The 18,439-nt window shown below is 38.2% G+C and overlaps 1 protein-coding gene across 4 annotated transcripts in view; it reads right to left on the bottom strand.

Moving 5' to 3' along the window:
• LOC150074896 (paired amphipathic helix protein Sin3a-like) overlaps positions 1-18,439 on the bottom strand; it is a 285,756-nt gene that overhangs the window by 265,119 nt on the left and 2,198 nt on the right. Inside the window, exon 1 of one of the 4 annotated variants that reach the window (XM_090389363.1) lies at positions 7,526-7,629. The exons of 1 other annotated variant lie outside the window; for it this stretch is intronic. The gene's annotated coding sequence lies outside the window, so the exon portion shown is untranslated. Of the gene's footprint in view, positions 1-2,101; positions 2,252-7,525; positions 7,630-18,439 lie in introns of those variants that run through there. 2 more of the 4 variants (XM_090389365.1, XM_090389364.1) reach the window with 2 other exon arrangements.

Here is an 18,439-nt window from a genome sequence, read left to right as displayed (position 1 = left end):
GGCATACAGGTCTGGAGGTCTCATTTTAGGAAAGATGTAGAGCTGCTAGAATGAGTACAGAGAAGGACAACAAGGTTGGTGGGGGGAATAAAGGGGTGCTCTTAAAAGAAAGGTTTAAGTTCTGCAAATTGCAGCATCTGGAGACTAGGTGCCTGCGAGGCGATCTGATGGAGGTGTATAAGGCCTTAAATGGTTTGAGCAAGCTCAATGCTGATGGAATTCTTCCTCTTGCTAAGATTTCACACCTGAGGACGTATAAATTCAAATTGAGGAAAGACAGTTGTAGACTAGATGTGCAGAAATTTGCCTTTAGCCAGCAGGTGGTTGATTGCTGGAACAAACTTCCATCTGCATTGTGGAAGTTGACATCTTAAATAAATTCAAGGCTGAACTAGACAAACTTTTGGAGTGAATGGATGGGTGAAACAGGAAGATTTATTTTTTTGTGGCTGATGCTGTATAAGCTTGCTTTCTTGCATTGTATGCCTCTGTTAATGCTAATTTGATCTAAAATAAACTGATACTCTGCTTGCACCCAAGCATTGTTATAAATTGAAGCCCTTTAACACATATATCAAAAGTTATAACTGCATATTTAATGAAATTAAATAGATCACTATTATAATTATAAAAATCTCATGTATAATTATTACGACATATAATTAATATTAGTTAATTAAATATGACCCTTGAAAAGGTTTCACAATCCCCTGTATTCAATATTTGAATAACTGTCTTTTTCAGATAGACATTCTTCATTTGGAAAAGTTTCAGTCTTTTGTACAAAACTGAGCTTTGATAAGCCATCTAAGAATGCAACTCCCATTTATAACATTGTATCTATGAGAAAATCCATTTCAGGTAGTGCTATTTTCCAGGAATTAATCTATACAGTAACATTAAACAGAGCCTTTCTGTTCAAATTTGTTACTGGACCTCTGTTGGTATCTGTGCACAGAGGCATAGCTAGGTTTTTGGCAACCTTGGCTATGCACCTTTTTTTGATAAGTGGTAAAATCATAATAAATAATGGTTAATCTTTACAAGATGGTACCCTTCCAGTTGAGTTTCTAGGAGGCGTGACGTCACTGCATATGCTGAGTCCGCTATGTCAGTCTTAGGGTGTTTATCCCCTCCCTTACTGCTGTTTTAAAATCGGGAAGGAACTCATTTTCCAATTTTAAAACAGCAGAAAGGGGTGATAAACACCCTAAGTAAGGCTAACCATAGCGGGCTACGCATGTCAGTCTGCTACTTGCAACAATCAACTGGAAGGGTACCAGCATGTAAAGTTTAACCTAAATAATAAGTACAGTCAGAACTCTGTTTAACAAACTTCTTTATAGCAAATTTTTCTATTTAGCCAATTTTTTGAATTCCGCTATTTAAAATCATTTCCGTAGAACAAAGAAAATTTTCCATATAATGAATGGATTACAATGGTGGCATGTCTAAAATTAATTGGGCTTTTGTTGTTTTATTTAAATTATAAATCACTATATTCACGATTAACTGTTTATATAGCAAGCACAAAAAAAGACACGTTATTTGTAACTTCTAACTTATTCAGTAACGTAGAATGTGCACAATGCGTGAATTGCGAATGCTATGCATTAGAGCATGTGCTGATGAAGCAGTCGGCTGATTCGTCCCTCCAAAGTTATGTTCTGGACTGCAAATAGATCTATGCTGCTATGCAGTATGTACTCAGATTTAAGGATGCATGCAGGCTTAAATCGGCCTCTGAAAACATGCCATTTGATGAAAATTAATTTTCACCTCCCCTGCTCTCATCCTGATGGGACATCATCTAGGGCGCCATTTTGTCAACTAACATCAGGTGTTGAAATGGCTTGGCACAGAACTGATGTGGGCTGTCAGTGGCTCCCTTCTGATACCAGTGCCCTTGGCACCTGTCCCAATGCCAAGGCTTTCCTATGCTACTATCTGTGCATGTAAAGCAGTTGCTCTAAAAATATATACAGTAAACTTTTTAAAATCCACCTCCCTCAAGGAGTGAGAGATGACTGATTTTATAGAGGTACACTTATTGGCAAAGCAACTTAATTTCCGGAAAAAAAAAAAAAACCATGATCCTCACCTAATACTGACTAACTCAGCCCCATTTTGAAAAATGTCCGTAAAAATTCCTCCTATCATCAATGGGACTCAAACTCAGGTCTTTTTCCACCGGGCGTGGGAAGGACACTGATTTTACCAACAGAAACAGTTGAGGCTGACTGTTTATCTGATATGCCTAAATAATTTTTTTTTAATGAATGAATAGAATTCCAAATATATTTCTTTAAACTTAATTTTTTTTTTTTTAGTTTATATGTTATAAAACTTTTTTTATGTGGAAAGTCACTGCAAGTACTCACTTTTCTCACTCTTCAGCAAAACTATATTTGCTACATCATTCTTATATTTTATAACATTAATACAAGACTTAAAAAGAAAAAGGTTGCTAAAATTAAGTCTCCCTCCCCCCCATCAATGAGAGTTAAAGAAAAAGCATTATAAGAAAAAAGAAGTATATAAATGTGTGCACAACAGGTCCCTATTTTAAAAATAGTGAATGAACTAAATACTGGGGATATTTTTCCATTATTTCCTCTATCATGTAAAACTAAAGAAAACTGATTTAAACAAATTAAGATAATTAGCATTAGTAGAGGCATTTGATGCAAGAAAGCAAGCTTATGCAGCATCAGCCAAAAAAAAAAAAAAAAAAAAAAAAAACCACTTCACCCCTCTGTTCGTTCGAAATACCTGTCCAGTTGAGCCTTAAACTTATTTAGGCTATCAACTTCCACGACAAGGGATGGAAGTCTGTTCCACCAATCAACCACCCGCTGGCTAAAGGCAAATTCCCGCACCTCTATCCTACATCTGTCTTTCCTCAATTTGAATTTATGCCCTCTCAGGTGATTATTCTGAGCGAGAGAAAGAATCCCATCAGCACTGAGCATGCTCAAACCATTCAAGGCTTTATACACCTCTATCAGATCACCTCGCTGGTGTCTAGTCTCCAGACACTGTAATTTGCAAAACTTAAGCCTTTCTTCGTAAGAGCACCCCTTTGTTCCATTCACTAATCTTGTTGCCCTTCTCTGTACTCGTTCCAGCAGCTCTACATCCTTCTTGAAATGAGGCCTCCAGACCTGTATACAGTACTCTAGGTGTGGCCTGACCATTGCCTTATACAAGGGAATAATCACCTCCTTATCCCTGCTAGAAAAATTCCTATATATCATTGACAATACACCATGGGCTACTCTTGCAGCCCGTCTACACTGCTCAGAGAACTTCATATCTGCCTGCACAACCACCCCCAGGCCCCTTTCATTCTCTACCACTGTCAATGTAGTACCACAGAGTTGATACGTTGCTCTGCGGTTGCTGTTTCTCATGTGTAGTACTTTACATTTGTCAATGTTAAACTTCATTTGCCACCTCTCAGCCCAACTGCTCAACCTTTCCAGATCCTGTTGCAGCAGCATAGTGTCAGTAGTGTCCTTGACAACCCTGCCAACCTTTGTATCATCTGCAAACTTGGACATTAAGCTTGATATACCATCATCAATATCATTTATAAATACAGAAAACAATAATGGACCCAACACTGAGCCCTGAGGGACTCCACTAATAACATTAGTCCACGATGAGCAGTGTCCATTGATTACAATTCTCTGTCTTCTCCCCCTCAACCACCCCTTTATCCATAGCAGCAATTTGCCTCCAATGTTACACTGCTCCAATTTGTGCAGCAGTCTTCCATGTGCAACAGTATCAAAAGCCTTTCTAAGATCCAAGTATATAATATCAAAGTTATTCCCTGCATCCAGTTCTTTTGTGACTGCATCATAGTATCCAATCAAATTGGTCAGGCAAGACTTCCCCTTAACAAAACCATGCTGTGTCCGAGCTATAACTGAAGTCTTGTCTAAATGATCCTGCAGTGCTTCTTTAACCAGTGCCTCCATTAATGTTCCTGGAACAGAAGTTAAACTCACAGGTCTATAATTACTTGTGTAAGCCTTTGATCCTCCTTTGTGAATTGTGGTCACATTTGCACATCTCCAGTGTGTCGGTACCTCCCCTGAGTCCAAGGAATCTCTCATAATTATAGCTAAGGGTTTGCTTACTTCCTTTGCTGCCTCCTTTAATATAACTGGATAGATCCCATCCACCCCAGGTGCCTTTCTTGTGTTTATCTTCAACAATGTCTCCTCCACTTTACTCTCAGTTATTACAAGATTCTCTAGCTTACTGCTAGAGTTGAATACACCCCTCGCTTTCGCCTCGCTGAATAACTCCTCATGTGTGAATGTCGATACAAAATATTCATTTAGTTTATTAGCTACCTGAGCAAGATCATCAACAGTTGACCCATCGATATCAAGTGGACCAATCTGATTCATCCCCTTCCTTCTAGAGTTTACTAGAGAATCTGATTCATCCCCTTCCTTCTAGAATTATTCTTATTAGTTTAAAATAAGTAATATTAATGCATTAATATCAGCTTGCATAAGATTTGCTTTCATTCAAAGAAAAACTAAATGCAGTACAAACTCACAATTACCATGGAAGTGAAAAATTTGTACAAATTGAAAATTGACAGAAATAATTATAAAAAAAAAAAAAAAATCAGGTGATAAGTTATGTAAACGAAGAATGAAATTCTTCCCCAATCACTTAGAATGACGTTACCTAAATTTTTCTCATTGTTACATTATTTTGTTAATATGAGCAACTGTGCTTAATGTTTTGGATGAATGCGCTAGAAACTCAGCATTCCAGGAAAATGAAAATAATACCCCCAGTGAATGCAAAATCTGCATTCACTGGGGGTATTATTTATATAACCTCCAGTGGTTTTGAAAATATATAACCCTTACGATTTCCATGAGTCCCTGTATTAAAAATTGAATACAGAGTGCATAATTAGCTTTTTTTGGGGATTATTACACAACGTTTGTTTATAGAACTCAGATAAATGGTAGCAATCTCACTTCAAAGCATTCTCTCACGAAAACTTAGTCATGCTCCTGCAACAAATTCAAGTACTGATTGTGTATTGAAAGTGTCTATTCAATGACTTTTTTTCAGCCAAAACTCTCACAGGAGTGAGTTGAGATTTATGAACAGACTAGGAGACATTATTCCAGGCCACTTTGATGTTTCAAGAATACCTTCATTATGCGAAAATGTTTCAACCGGTAAAATAATTTTGAGATAACAAAACAGGCAACCTCCTGGCACCAGAACTCAGCAGTGACCACAATGTAGTGACGATGAAACTACATATAACAAGTGTACACAGTCTCACTCCCACCCAATACTACTCTTTCTTTTTTTTTTTCTTTTTGCATAAAAGAATTTTATTGTTTCATTTTCTGAAATGTAAACCTGTTGCAATGAATGGCAGTACAATACATACAATTTATTGTACTCATACTGATGGCAGTTTATTGGGAAATGAGAATTCTCCACTAATGGTGGCAATATGAACTGTCATATCTGCTAAAACCATTTGAAGTATTCCGTCAAATAACAGAGAAGCCTTCAAGTGATATGATATTTAAAAGAAAAATCAAACAACGTATATTTAATTCTTAACCCAGCAGTAGCATCCTGGCCCCTGACATAGCCAGCAGAAAACTATTCAATCCTGGGACTCACTGGTCCTGGCTCCTGACAAAGCCAGCAGAAAAAAATTTAATCCTGACTCAATGGTTGGGGATTAGCTGATTCTTTTTGTACCTTCCTAATATTGTTTTCAGTCTTGTTTTACATGTGCAGCTTTTTTTTATCTGTTTATATTGTTTTTCATTTTACTAAAGTAGAGTGGTCCTGTGAGAGTAGACAATATCACTTATGTTACTCTCTTGTCTCTAATCAAATAGCCTGTCATGTAACAAAATATTGCTTTCGTCACGACAGCATGTTTTTCACTGTCCAAAAGCTTCTCAAAGTACTCACATAGGTAAGTGCCACTCGCCTATGTGAGAATTATAATGGAAAATAAGAAAAATTCCAGTAGAATTTGTGGTCTTCAACAGTGAATCCCAGCGAATTTGCATTCCAGGAAGGTGTCACAAAAGTATCCTATGTTACCAAAAAAGACCAGAATGTTGTTATTGTTACAGGAAGTGTGCAGGCAGTAAAACTACTACTTCAATAGAAAAAAAGGCTACATAGTGTCACATTTTACAATTCTATAAAAGAGAAGAAGGCTGATGTTTGGATGAATTGTGGGCTGTATATGATATCAGCCAAAATACTATAGGCTTGTCTAGGATGATTTTTGCTTCCTTAATGAATTTAGAAGGCATCAATTTGAAAGCAACATGCAGGGGGTAATATGCAAAGAAGGCTGTTCATAAGAAAAATAAAAGTGATTGCAACTGATCACAATAAAAAATAGGGCTGAACTCCAGTATAGGATACACTGATGAAGGTGAGGAACAATGGCAGTGAATGACAGGTGAAGGCACCTCTCACTCAGTGCTGTGATTGACAGGAGAATGTCACGCTAGAGTACGTGGTTGTTTTGGATTGTATCAGTAAATGTGAAATTATTATTCTATTATTATCAGTCTTGTTTGTCTGGAGGTGTGTGGTTTGGTTCCATCTTGTTATTTTTCTGCACTGTTGTTGTAAGCCTTTTTTTTTCTCGCTGCCATCACATTTTTTTGCTTCTTTTTATTTTTAATTATTATTTTGTTATTTTATTTTATTTATTTTTTGTTTGTTCATTCCCCATGGAATATATGAATGCGGAATTTTTATTTGTACGGTCTAGTTCTGCGACTGGGTGATTATTGTGGAGGCAATTTCTTTCTAATTGTTTTGTGTCATCGAGGAGAGAGTGCTTAGCTTAGGTAGGGTGTTTATCCCCTGTCTGTCCCGCTGTTTTTGAACTGGAAAATGAGTTTGCGATCTAAAAACAGCAGCAAGTGTAGGGAAAAACAGCCTAGGCATATCAACCTTGTTGGCTGATGCTGCATAAGCTCATACACTTGCTTTCTTGCATCACATGCCACTACTACTACCTTATCAATATATTTTCTGAAAATTTAAGTATAATGAACAAACTTTTTATTTCATTAAAACTAATGAGTGTTTTTAATGGGGAGAAAAAACACACATTTACAAATTTTTAATTACTATTAAAAAATTTAAACATGAAATCACTAAATATTGCAATCTACTGGTAAGGTCAAACATTAATTAGTTCACTAAAAGCACAATTCAAAAAATTAAATAATTTTTTTCAAGTATTAAAGTTAAAATCTGTTGCCCGTCGAGGGACTCACTCATGTCATAAGGGGGGGGGGGGGGGTGCTACTGCTTGGGTTAAAAACTTTAAGCACTTTTAAGGCAGTAATAATCTTGATGAATTAGCAAGAATGTATTCCTATTACAGCACTTCTGGGTTATCTCTGAAAAAATAATAAATACGAAACTGATCACATTTAACAGGAAATCAAGTTATTATAAAATGTAGGCGCATATATACCAGTGCTCACACGAACATTCTCATGTATATAAACATATCACTATCATATTTCACTAAACATTACAACACTTCCAATCTCCAAAATATGTTTCAGCACAACCCCAAAACAAAACTTTCAAAAAGGCCCTCTAACGGTACAAATTTCAAAAAACAACACATTAACAATTACTTCTGTGATTTGAGGAGAACGGAACGCAAAGAAAGCGCCTACGTAAACGAATGATCACTGACCTTAAAAGGAACCACAAACGGGTCAGTCTGACTTTAGTAGTAGCATGGAAGCAATGACAAAGGCTGAAATACTGTACAGAGACATTTAGAAATTAATTTCTGAAAGGTACCCAATATAGTTTTGTTAAGGAGAAAGTTAGGTTTAACAAACATGGTCAGCTATTTTAACAGTCATTCTAGACGTCAGATATAATTTCGAAATTTTCTATTTATATTTTAGAAAAAGCATTAGACTCAGTCTCGCAAGACTCGATACTGTATAACCTGATAGCTTTGAGCAGAATCACTGCATTAGAGAGCGATCACGATGCAGTTAATACTACGGCAAAATAGCTACGGCAAGATCTCGGCGATAAACTTGATATTATATCCAACTTAATATAAACGTGGATATCCAAGCCTAAATTAGCATTCCGCCTAAGTCAGAATTAGTATTAGAGTTAGTAGAGGCATATGAAGCAAGCCTCCACATCATCAAACACACACACACACACACACACACACACACACACACACACACACACACACACACACACACACAAATAAACCTTCCCTTTTCAATCATCCATTTGCTCCACAAGTTTTTCAGTTCTTCCTTGATTTTATTTTAGCTATCAGCTTCCACAATGACAGATGAAAGTTTGTTCCAGTTACCAACAACCCACATCCATCTTGTTTCCCTTCTCTGTACCCGTTATAGCAACTCTACATTCTTCCTAAAATGATGTCTGCAGACCTGTACAAAGTACTCAAGGTGTGGCCTGACCATTGCGTTATACAAAGGGACAATCATCTCCTTGTCTCTGCTAGAACAATTCCTATATATCATTGACAAAACTCCATGACCTGCTGTGGCAGCTCGTCTGCCTACTCAGAGAACTTCATATCTGACTGCAAAATTACCCCCAGGTCTTTTTCTTTCTCCACCTCCCTGAGTCTGGTACCACACAGTTGGTACGTTACTCTTAGGTCACTACTACCCATATGCGGTACTTTGCATTTGTCAATGTTAAACTTCAGTTGTCACCGCTTAGCCCATCTGCCCAACTTTTCTAGATCCTGTTGCAATAGCACAATATCATTACTGTTATTACAACCCTACCCCCCTTTGTATAATCTGCAAATTTGGATATTAAGCCTGTTATACCTTCATCGATATCATTGACATATACAATGGGCAAATATACATTGACAACAACAATGGGCCCTGCACCGAACCCTGGGGAATTCCACTAATAACATTACTCCACATAAAGCAGTGTCCATTTATTACCACGCTTTGCCGTTTCACACTCAACCAGTTGCGTAGAAACGCCTTGGAATTGGGGCAGGTGCCAAGGGCGCCAGTATCAGAAGTGTGCCACTGACAGGACATATCAATTCTGTGACAAGTTAATCCAATACCCGAGGCTAGATTAAAAAATGGCACCACTAGATGATGTCGTATCAGGATGAGAGCAGAGGAGGGAGTGAAAATTAATTTTCGCCAAATGGCGTGTTTACAGAGGGCGATTTAAGTCTGCATGCATCCGTAAATCTGAGTAAATACTGTATAACAGCATTTGTCGTTCAAAACGTAGCTTTGAAGGGACCATTCAGGCGACCGCTTCATCAGCGCATGCTCGAATGCATAGCAGTTCGCAATAGACGTATTATGTCTGCGCGGTAGCACAGTAGTATCGTCACCGTCCTCCCCACGCCGGGTGGAAAAGGCCCGGGTTCAAATCCTGTTGATGACGCGAGGAACTTTAATGGGCTTTTTTCACTTCGTGGCTGAGTTAGTCGGTCTCAGGTGTAAAAAGCAAGCTTTTTCCCCAGAAAATAGGGTTTTTTTTTTCTTCCAGAAAAACAAGCAAATCAACCAGAGAACACATGCAATTTATGGACACAAATACAGGTTTATGTAAGAAATTACAAGTGACCTTAATATAATAATTAAATAAATCACGCATCGTGTAGGTTGTACGATACTGAAAAAGTTTGAAATTATAAATAATGTGTGTATAGTGTTTTGTGCTTAAAATGAAGTTATTCAGAATATTGCCATTTATAATTTAAATAAAAGAACAAAAGCCCAACAAACTAGAGCCTATTGTCCGAATGTCGAATACGCCTTGATCTGCCCACTGGCTATGGACACACAGAAAGTAGTTGACCAGCTCGGCTTCCTGGGGTGTGGAGCAGATAGTTGGATAGGTTTTAGGGATACCACTAAGTTTCAGATCGTAATCTCTTTAGTTTTTAATTCGTGCTTAGCAACAGCACTATTACCTAAATTGATTGAAGGCCAACGGTGCAAACAATGCTCGAGTATAAGTATTTTATATTCGTTATATGGAAAATTTTCTTCGTTCTACGGAAATTATTTTAAATGTAATTACCCCTTGGTAATTACATTTAAAAAAAAATTCGCTATAAAGAAGTTCATTAAACAGAAGTCCGACTCTACTTATTATTATTTATTATAATTTTACCAATTATGGAAAAAAGGCGCGTTGGGACCAATTTGCCAATGGTGCCAAAAACCTAGCTACGCCTCTGCACTCAACCATCCCTTTATCCATTGTAGCAACTTGCCCTTAATGCCATACCGCTCCAATTTGTATAGCAGTCTTCCATGTGCAACAGTATTGTCGGAACTGGATCATTCTACTTTATCTTATTTAACTATTTAACAATATAATTACATTCTTTCTAATACTCCTATACTTTGGAACTCAAATTGGTAATTTTAATTTTCCAAAAGTGAACAACTGGCATCTCATTGCCCTAAAGTCCACAAGCTATCTGACTGCTCGATTATTTTATTTTATTTACCGTTTCCAGTATCAGAAGATTCCCGATTATATGGATTTGTTTTATTCTCCTCAGCCAGGATACGCTCAGCCATTAACTATAGGGCTGTATCTATTTCTCTTCGAATGATGAGACATTTTCATTATGAACATAACAAAGTTTTTTTGCAATGTTAGAATCAATGGAAAAACACAAGTACTAAATTAATCATAAATGTACAACCACTCACTGCTTTCTTCTACTCTACATAACAGGATGCAATATTTGATGAAAGCCTTGTCGATCAATGCGGCCTGGAAAGATTGTGCAAGGCTCAAGGTGTAGAAATTTTCTCAGCCTGGTCTGTGCTTGTTAACAGGAGAGACTGCTTCTACAGGGATGAGATACACTTAAATAGAAAGGGTGCAAGAATATTTGCTGATGACATCAAGGCAGTGTTAGGTGGGTTGGAAAACTGATAGCTTGGGGGGAGATACAAGGACTAATAGTATAACAGTAGCCGCAGGCAGAGGTGAATGTGTTTCTTGCACAACTTCTATTAGAATAAGTAGCGACCTGGAGCGAGGGGTGTTGACGGTTTCAGGGACGAATGGCAGTCATCGTGAAATAGGTGGGTATATGGGATGTGTTAGGGTAACTAGGAATAGGAATAGGAGCATGTATGCTTGCATGTATACCAATGCTAGAAGTATAGTAAATAAATTTGATGAATTTGAAGTGTTAGTCAAGACATCAAAGACGAATATTGTTGGGATAGCAGAGACGTGGTGTCACGCAGATATAAGGAATGCAGAACTGGACTTTTGGGAGTACAATGTGTACAGAAAGGATAGACAAGATAGAAAGAGAGGAGGTGTTATGCTGTTAATTAAGAAAAACATAAAGTCAAAAGAAGTGTACCCAGCTGATATAGATGAACAGTGCACTGTTCAGTCAGTTTGGTGTGATATAAGCATTGCGAAAGCAAAAATAGGAGTAGGAGTGTGTTATAGGCCTAATGACCCGAATGTGTACAATGAACAATTGTACTGAGAAATAGAGTGGGCTAGTAAATCAGAATGTCTTATAATGGGGGGGTTAATTTCCCAGATATTGACTGGAACTTGTGGATTGGTCACTCACACACTAGTAAGACTTTTGTGGATTTATTGGATGATTGTTTTCTGCAGCAGCATGTTCGAGAGGCAACCAGAGAGTGTAATACTCTTGAACTGGTTATCAGCAGTGATCATTCGGGTATTAAGAATTTGCAGATAAAGGAACCACTGGGTGGCAGTGATCACAGTGTACTGATGTGGGATTTACTTAAAGATTTAATTACCATCAGGGGTAAAGGAAAGGGTTTTTGCTTCCATAAAGGTGAGTACAGTGGTCTCAGAAAGTTTTTAAATTCTGTACAGTGGGATCAACTGACGATGTTACAACAGTAAATTCTAAGCGGAAAGCATTCAAGGAATTAATCGTGGATGCTACTAAAAGTGTTATACCTATTAAAAAATACTGCTCACGATTTAGGCCTAAATGGTTATCTAATGAACTAATGAGACTCGTAACAGAGAAGAAAAATGCATGGGATGCATATAAATTATCAAGCGACTTAGAACGCTATGGCAGATATATGCTAGTCTGTAATCAGGTCACAAAGGAGGTCAAGCAGGCGAAGGCAGATTACGAGAAATCCTTGACAAAGGATGCTAAGAAAAACAGCAAGTATTTCTTTACTTATATAAACTCTAAAAGGAAGGGGATGAATCTGATTGGTCCACTTGACATCGATGGTTCGACTGTTGATGATCCTGCTCAGAGAGCAAACAAACGGAATGAGTATTTTGCATCTGCATTCACACATCAGGAACTATTAAGGTTTGAATATGCAGAAGGTTATCAAATTGTAGCAGGATACTTAATGATTTTGTAATAACTGAGAGCAAACAGGAGGAGAAATTGTTGAAGTTAAACATAAGAAAAGCACCTGGGGTGGTTGGGATCTATCCAGTTTTATTAAAGGAGCCGGCAAAGCAACTAAACAAACCCTTAGCCCTAATTATGAGAGCATCCTTGGACTCAGGGGCGGTTCCCACGGACTGGAGATGTGCAAATGTATCCCCAGTTCACAAAGGGGGATCGAAGGGTGAAACGAGTATTTACAGACCAGTTAGTTTAACTTCTGTTCCGGGTAAAATAATGGAGTCACTGGTTAAAGATGCATTGCAGGAACATCTAGACAAGACTGCAGCAATAATTCAGACACAGCATGGTTTTGTTAAGGGAAAGTCTTGTCTGACAAACTTGCTTGGTTATAATGATGTTGTTACAAAGGAACTGGATGCAAAAAATAATTTTCATTTCATATACTTGGATTTCAGGAAAGCTTTTGACACTGTAGCGCATGGAAGACTACTGTACAAATTGGAGCAGAATGGTATTAAGGGTAAGTTGCTACAATGGATGAAAGGGTGGTTGAGTGGGAGAAGACAGAGGGTGGTAATCAATGGGTGCTGCTCTTCGTGGACTAAGTTATTAGTGGAGTCCCACAGGGTTCGGTGTTGGGTCCACTGTTGTTTTGTATATTTATCAATAATATTGATGAAGGTATATCAGGCTTAATGTCGAAGGTTGCAGATGATACAAAGGTTGGCAGGGTTGCCAATGACAGTAATGGCAGTGTGCTACTGCAACAGGATCTAGATAATTTGGGCAGATGGGCTAAGAAGTGGCAACTGAAGTTTAACCTTGACAAATGCAAAGTACTGCATATGGGTAGAAGTAACCCCAGAGAAACGTACCAACTGTGTGGTACTACACTTAAGGTGGTAGAAAATGAAAAAGACCTGGGAGTAATTGTGCAGTCAGATATGAAGCTTTCTGAGCAATGCAGACAGGCTGCCAGGGCAGGTCATGGGGTTTTGTCAATGATATATAGGAATTTTGCTAGTAGGGAAAAGGAGGGTATTGTCCCTCTGTATAAGGCAATGGTCAGGCCACGCCTTGAGTACTGCGTACAGGTCTGGAGGCCTCATTTTAGGAAGGATGTAGATTTACGTGAGCGTGTACAGAGAAGGGCAACAAGATTGGTGAGGTGAATGAAGGGATCCTCTTACCAAGAGAGGCTTAAGTTCTGCAAATTGCAGTGGCTGGAGACTAGGCACCTGCCTGGTGATCTGATTGAGGTGTATAAGGCCTTGAATGGGTTGAGCATGCTGAATTCTGATGGGATCATTCCAACTGTTCAAGAAGGAAAGGGATGAATCAGATTGGTCCACTGGATATTGATGGTTCAACAGTTGAGGATCCTGCTCAGGTGGCTAACAATCTAAACGATTATTTTGCATCTATATTCACGCATGAGGAGTTATACAGGAAGGAGAATGATGTAGGTAAAGTAAACATTGGCAGTGAGCTGGATGATTTTGTAATAACTGAGAGGAAAGTGGAGGAGAGATTGTTGAGGATAAACATAAAAAAAGCACCTGGGGTGGATGGGATCTATCCAGTTATATTAAAGGAGGCAGCAAAGGAAGTAAGCAAACCCCTAGCCATAATTATGAGAGCTTCTTTGGACTCAGGGGAGGTACCCATAGACTGGAGATGTGCAAATGTAACCCCAATTCACAAAGGAGGATCAAAGGCTGACACAAGTAATTATAGACCTGTTAGTTTAACTTCTGTTCCAGGTAAATTAATGGAGGCACTGGTTAAAGAAGCACTGCAGGATCGTCTAGACAAGAATTCAGTTATAGCTCAAACGCAGCATGGTTTTGTTAAGGGCAGGTCTTGCCTGACCAATTTGATTGGATACTATGATGTAGTCACAAAAGAACTGGATGCAGGGAATAACTTTGATATTATATATTTGGATCTTAGAAAGGCTTTTGATACTGTTGCACATGGAAGACTGCTGCACAAATTGGAGCAGTGTGGCATTGGAGGCAAATTGCTGCTATGGATAAGGGGATGGTTGAGTGGCAGAAGACAGAGAGTGGTAAACAATGGACACTGCTCAACGTGGACTAATGTTCTAATGTTATTAGTGGAGTTCCTCAGGGTTCAGTGTTGGGGCCGTTGTTGTTTTCGGTGTTTATAAATGATATTGATGATGGGATATCAAGTTTAATGTCCAAGTTTGCAGATGATACAAAGGTTGGCAGGGTTGTTAAGGACACTACTGACAGTATGCTGCTGCAACAGGATCTGGAAAGGTTGAACAGATGGGCTGAGAGGTGGCAATTGAAGTTTAACATTGACAAATGTAAAGTACTACATATGGGAAACAGTAACCCCAGAGCAACGTATCAACTCTGCGGTACTACACTGACAGTGGTGGAGAATGAAAAGGACCTGGGGGTAATTGTGCAGGCAGATATGAAGTTCTCTGAGCAGTGCAGACGAGCTGCAAGAGTAGCTCATGGTGTCTTGTCAATGATATACAGGAATTTTTCTAGCAGGGATAAGGAGGTGATTATTCCCTTGTATAAGGCAATGGTCAGACGACACCAAGTGTACTGTATACAGGTCTGGAGGCCTCATTTCAAGAAGGATGTAGAGCTGCTGGAACGGGTACAGAGAAGGGCAACAAGATTAGTGAATGGAACAAAGGGTTGCTCTTACGAAGAAAGGCTTAAGTTTTGCAAATTACAGAGTCTGGAGACTAGGCACCGGCGAGGTGATCTGATAGAGGTGTATAAGGCTTTGAATGGTTTGAGCATGCTCAATGCCAATGGGATTCTTCATCTTGCTCAAAATAATCACCTCAGAGGGCATAAATTCAAATTGAGGAAGGACGGATGTCGGATAGATGTGCGGAAATTTGCCTTTGGCCAGCGGGTGGTTGGTTGCTGGAACCGACTTCCGTCACTTGTTGTTGAAGTTGATAGCCTAAACAAATTTCAGGCTCAACTGGACAGGTATTTCGAACGAACGGAGGGGTGACATGGGAGTGGTGTGTTTTTTTTTTTTGTTTTTTTTTTGGCTGATGCTGAATAAGCTTGCTTTCTTGCATCATATGCCTCTACTAATGCTAATGCTAATTACGAACCTAAGGGGGCATAAATTCAAATTAAGAAAGGACAGATGTAGAATAGATGTGCGGAAATTTGCCTTTAGCCATCGGGTGGTTAATTGCTGGAACAAACTTTCATCTGTCGTTGTGGAAGTTGATAGGTTGAATAAATTTAAGGAGGAACTGGACAGACATTTGGAGGGAATGGTGTGATTTTTTTTTTTTTTTTTTTTGCTGATGCTGCATAAGCCCATACTCTTTCTTTCTTGCATCACATGCCACTTCTACTACTACATCCTTCCTAAAATGAGGCCTCCAGACCAGTATGCAGTACTTAAGTTTTCACTTGACCATTGCCTTATACAATGGGATAATCTCCTCCTTATCACTGCTAGCAAATTTCTATAACTATAATAGTTATAGTTTATTGGAAATTAGAATTGATGATTCGATTATCTCACATACTTGTGGGCCGCCCCTTTTTCGCTGGCCTGACGCCTTTATATATGTATATTTGAAAAATGAAAAGGAAAAATGCAAAAAGCAAATGAAAAGAAAAAACAAAGTAATACGTTGAAATATTCATTCTGTAAGATCAGGCCCATGCAGTTACTTGAGGGTCCGGAAGCAAAAAAGGTTACGGCGCCTTGTTTATTTATGATGAAACTTTGATGGCTCCTTCAATTGGTCCCTGGTGCTGCCCATCCATTGCGCCCCCCTATGTAAGATGCCGATCTATAAGAAGTAGCAGGGATAGGAAGTGGAAGCGCATGAAAGGAAGGTAGGTATAAATGCATAAAAGAATATTAAAAACGCAAATGATTTGATTAATAATGATATAATATTATTTATATACATATAATGCAAAATACTAGCACTGATAAAGTTACAATTTAAATAAATTGGAAATTTTGCCATGTTTTGAAAAAGACAAATCAACAAGACAATAAAAATTAACAAAATAAAAACAGTTTTATTGTATTAAGTTAGTAGAATTTTTTGGCGATTATTAAAAATTAATTTAATTACTGAAATGTAATATTAAGGTTTTGCTTGAGCAGATCTGCCTACTCTTCGAAGAACTGCAGGCAAGTAGTAAGATATCTTATTACTCTGACTGTAACTATAGACTCCACTCGCTCTCTGCCTAGTGGGCCTCGTACATAGTGTTGCCAACTCTTAATAATATTTCCCGCTAGCCGCATGTTTAAAATCCGCTATTTTTAACACTTAACCCGCCAAATTTTTAAATTTTCATTTGGGCTATGTATATAAAGTGCTTAGCATCATAATACACAGCCATTTCTGAATATAAACAGAAAATTTTTAAGGTGGCATCGTTTTAGGTTATATCTCATATTGTGAATACCTTCACAACGAGTTGCCATGATATTGCACTACTTCGAATAAGTAACGCTTCACCTAAGGAGAAGACTAGTGTTACTTATTCTCAGATAGGTACCACCACCCAGACAGCACTGTTTCAGGGCTATTTGGCCCTTCGTCAGTGAGTGGGTAGGTACCCAAGTGATGCAATGATGGCAAAAACAGTTATGAAGTATAACTCCACAATATGAGAGATGCCTGATGGTGTATGATGTATTTAGACTAAGGCGCATTTAGGGCTAGAGCCTCAAGCTGCGAACAAATTTAGACTATGTATATAAAGTGCTTAGCATCATAATACACAGCCATTTCTGAATAAACAGAAAATTTTTATGGTGGCATCGTTTTAGGTTATATCTCATATTGTGAATGCCTTCACAACGAGTTGCCATGATATTGCACTACTTCGAATAAGTAACGCTTCACCTAAGGAGAAGACTAGTGTTACTTATTCTCAGATAGGTACCACCACCCAGACAGCACTGTTTCAGGGCTATTTGGCCCTTCGTCAGTGAGTGGGTAGGTACCCAAGTGATGCAATGATGGCAAAAACAGTTATGAAGTATAACTCCACAATATGAGAGATGCCTGATGGTGTATGATGTATTTAGACTAAGGCGCATTTAGGGCTAGAGCCTCAAGCTGCGAACAAATTTAGACTATGTATATAAAGTGCTTAGCATCATAATACACAGCCATTTCTGAATATAAACTGTTGAATATAAACATTTCTGAATATAAAGCTGTCTGGGTGGTGGTACCTATCTGAGAATAAGTAACACTAGTCTTCTCCTTAGGTGAAGCGTTACTTATTCGAAGTAGTGCAATATCATGGCAACTCGTTGTGAAGGTATTCACAATATGAGATATAACCTAAAACGATGCCACCTTAAAAATTTTCTGTTTATATTCAGAAATGGCTGTGTATTCACATACATACATCAAATAGCCCTGAAACAGTGCTGTCTGGGTGGTGGTACCTATCTGAGAATAAGTAACACTAGTCTTCTCCTTAGGTGAAGCGTTACTTATTCGAAGTAGTGCAATACCTTGGCAACTCGTTGTGAAGGTATTCACAATATGAGATATAACCTAAAACGATGCCACCTTAAAAATTTTCTGTTTATATTCAGAAATGGCTGTGTATTATGATGCTAAGCACTTTATATACATAGTCTAAATTTGTTCGGAGCTTGAGGCTCTAGCCCTAAATGCGCCTTAGTCTAAATTTTCATTTGGGTTAAATCCTATTAATTGGTGCCATAAAAAATAATGGGTGCCTCAAAATTTTTTAAAACCCCTACATTATGGCCAAACAAAAACTTCCAAATTGCATATCAAATGCAGTTTATTCTGAGGAAGGAGTCAAAAATAACAACCACCGTTTAACGGAGTTGATGAATTTATGCAGTGGCAATATTGATCACTTGATTGGCGAAAAATCACATTTTGCAAAATACAGATTTTTGTGAAGTTTGCAGTCTTGAAATGTGGCTTACAAA

This window comes from Mastigoproctus giganteus, unplaced genomic scaffold (genome assembly GCF_048544385.1).
Source record: "Mastigoproctus giganteus isolate SK-2022 unplaced genomic scaffold, ASM4854438v1 scaffold_15, whole genome shotgun sequence".
Taxonomy (NCBI): Eukaryota; Metazoa; Arthropoda; class Arachnida; order Uropygi; family Thelyphonidae; genus Mastigoproctus; species Mastigoproctus giganteus.
This window is presented reverse-complemented; position numbering and strand designations above follow the sequence as displayed.